Raw genomic sequence first — 3373 nt, 5'->3', positions numbered from 1 at the left:
CGACCCCTAGGAGGTCGCGTGACTTTATGTTTTCGGGATCGGCCGTTGGTGGCTTTCGAATCCCTGTTATAAATGCCTTTTATGAACTATGCGTTTTGATTTATACTTTCGTCAAGTGTAGAGGGTTTGAATACGCGTAGTCACTTCGCATTCAATCTCTTTTTTTTGTCGCTAGGTCCGTAGGTCACTTCGTAGCGAACGTTAGGTTTGTAAGCGATAAGAGGCAAATTTTGGGATCTCGTATTCTGGATACTTATGCCTATGAGATGTCTTAGATACCAGCAAGGCCGGGTTTAGGGCAAGACCTAGGTCTACTTTCGGACTGAAGCTGTGCGATGACAAATCGGCTTTCGTTTTGCTTGTTTGCGATTTTGACCTGACTCGTACCGTTCTAGAATCTGCGAAGTGCTTATCGGCTTATATGATTCGTTTGGGTACGAGTCGAGCTACTTCCTTTACGAAGAGCTAACCAAAATTTGGATTTTTTGTATAGCGCGCTATGATATCCTTGTCGGATGCAAAAGGACTTCGTTAGAAGCCGGACTACGAATTTGATTGAGTGAAACGTTTCTGTATTTTCCGTCGGGGCCAATCGACGGAAATGGTTTTTAGAGTCGCGGATGGACTGTTTGGTGGAGTTTTTAGAGTCGCGGATGGACTGTTTGGAGGAAAATGGAGAATCGAGACCTTTTGGGAACTAACGACGTCTCGCGTTCCTTAAAGATATGATTTTCGTTTTCCTTAATGTTATGCGTTGAGTAAGCATTCGAATCAAAAGGATTTATCATTTATAATGTAGACTATATGCGAAAAGTGTTTTTGCGGGAGTACAAGGATATCCGTTCCCATCTCCCCCCCCCTTTTTGGCGAGGGGGATAGCTGAACCCGTCGGGTTGCGACGAGCTGCCTACGTACCTCTTGCGAGGATCAAGCCATCTCGTAGTTCTGCTTCTATCACGGTTGTTATTACTCCACGATTTCTGGCGCCTTGACTGTTTCAGCTAAGTCGGCGGTCGCGTCGGGAGTTGGATCATCCGCTTTTTCGGCGACGGACTCGAGGATTTTTCCAATTTCCTGAGTTGTGGCCTGTTCGGACAAATCCGAGTTGCTTTTTGCTGAGTTCTCGGAGGTACTCAGGTTCTTCTTGGTTCGCTTCGGGTTAGCTACTGGGGCGTTCCGATTGCTGCGAAGTTTATGTTCGGCTAGGAAGCAGAGTCGCGACTGTTTTTGGCTTCCCCAGATTACCGCTGTTCCAGTTGGTGTTGGAAATTTGACGCCGAGATGGTAAGTGGACGGGACTGCCTTCATGGCATTTATCCAAGGAGTTCCCATTATGGCGTTATAGATAGCCGGGTTATCCACTACCGCGAATTCGACGATCTTCGTGACTTCTTTAGCCATGACCGGGAGTCTGATTTTTCCGAGGGTCATGGATGTGACGCCCGAGAATCCAGTCAGTGGTCTTGGCTCTGGGATGACTTCTCCGAGGGGTATGTTCATCCTTTGCAGAGTGTCGCGGAACATGATATTGACCGTGCTTCCTGTGTCGATGAGGATGCGGCCGACTTCGAGATCTTGAATCACCAAGTCGATGACCAGAGGATCGTAGTGGGGTTTATCGAGTCCGGTCGTATCCTGTTCCTCGAATGTGATTGCGTGACTGGGAACGTCGTCCTCCGGGCACCATCCGGGGCTTGTCTCAGCCTTCCGTCCGTAGGCTTTGATCGACGACACAGAGTCCTGGTAAAAATGTGATCCTCCGATGACCATGTTGATCCTTTGGCGGTTGTTGTTGTTTCCTTCGCCGTCTTGTCTCCGTTCGCGTTTTTCGCCCGATTGAGTTCCAGGAGCGTTATCGGGATTGGCTCCGTCGGTCCTCGGCGGACGGTCAGAATCCAGGATCAGGTCTTTCATGCTCTTGACCGTTGCTAGTTTACCGTCGAGCAGCTTCATAATGAGTCTAGCGCCGAGGACTTTGCAGTTGGCGGTGGAGTGACCTCTCGTCTGATGGAACTCGCAGCTGGAGTTGTCCTTGTACGAGTTCCGCGTCCAGGTGTTTCCGGAGGTCCTTCCTTGCTCGGAATTAACGGCGTAATTATGTTCGCCTTGGACGTCTTCCCCCTCGTGATGGACGTACTTGTCGTTACGAGAGGTTTTCTTCTTGCCGGACGCTTTTGGCGGTCCATGCTTTTGCGCTAGGATTTTCATCTCTTCTTCCATGATGATGAAATCCGTTGCCTTGTGGAGGGTATCTTGGATGGTGCGTGGCCTTTCAAGAGAAATCCACTTTCGGAACTTCGATTTGTACCAGAGGTTCTTCCTTAGGGCGTCGATGGCGACTCTATCGCTGAGGCCTGTTACCCTGGACATTACGAGTTTGAACCTCTTTATGTAGTCGCGGAGCGGTTCGTCTTCCTTTTGAATTAGGCTCCAAAGGTCCACGTCGGAAGTTTCCCTGTCCATGAACATGGAGAATTGCTTCAGAAAAGCTGAAGCAAGCTGGCGGAAACTTCCGATGGAGTTTCTTTTCAAGTGTGAGAACCATTCGAGCGCAGCACCTCTGAGGTTCTCGACGAACAGGAGACAGCAGCCGACATCCTTTTCCCGCTCCGGAAGTTTAGACCTTGCCATTGCAATCTGGAAAGACTGCAATGTGCCTTTGGATCTGTGGTTCCATCGTAGGTGGGAAGCTTTATTTTCCCAGGATCCGAGACTCGCGCCTCCGTGATTCGAGAGGTGAACGGGGTTTTTCTCGACTCCTCGAGGAGCAGGTCGATCTCGGGGGCAGTGCTGGTCGCGTGGTGAATCTGCGATTTTACCGCTTTCACCTCGGCTGCAGTTTTGGCGATGTACTCACGTAGATCGTGAATCTCGCTGGCGCCGTTTGCGCTCTTCTGTCTACGCTGGCGGCGATAGGCCCGAGTCTGATCCTCAGCCAGCCTCTCTTGCTCTGACCAGTAGAGGTCTTCTTCCTCTTCCGTCATGGGTTTTTCGAAGGCTGCCGCCAGTCGAGCTGACTGACTTCGGGTCCTTCGGTGGTGGATGTCGGCGTCTTCGTCGGACGGATCCGATTGATCGCTGACATCCAGATTAATTCTTTCGACGTCGTCTCCTTCGTTGTCCCTTGCGGGAGGTGGAAGGTTGCCCGTCGTTTTCTTCTGCCCCGTCGGAGTGGTATCGTCAGGGACGAGTTCCGGGGATTTTCTCGGGGCATCTTTTTCTTGGTCTTCGGAAGGTCCGAAGTCCAGCCTCCTGACACGCCTCACCTTGGTGGATCCGCGCGGGAGTTTGCTTTTCGCTGTTAAGGTATTGACCTGTTTAGCGAGTGAAGCCATTAGTTTCTCCTGTTCTTCCGACCGTTTCTGGGCGGTGG

The sequence above is a fragment of the Raphanus sativus genome, unplaced genomic scaffold, assembly GCF_000801105.2.
Source record: "Raphanus sativus cultivar WK10039 unplaced genomic scaffold, ASM80110v3 Scaffold0435, whole genome shotgun sequence".
Lineage (NCBI taxonomy): Eukaryota > Viridiplantae > Streptophyta > Magnoliopsida > Brassicales > Brassicaceae > Raphanus > Raphanus sativus.
The sequence above is the reverse complement of the archived record's forward strand: the minus strand, read 5'-3'. Positions refer to the sequence as shown.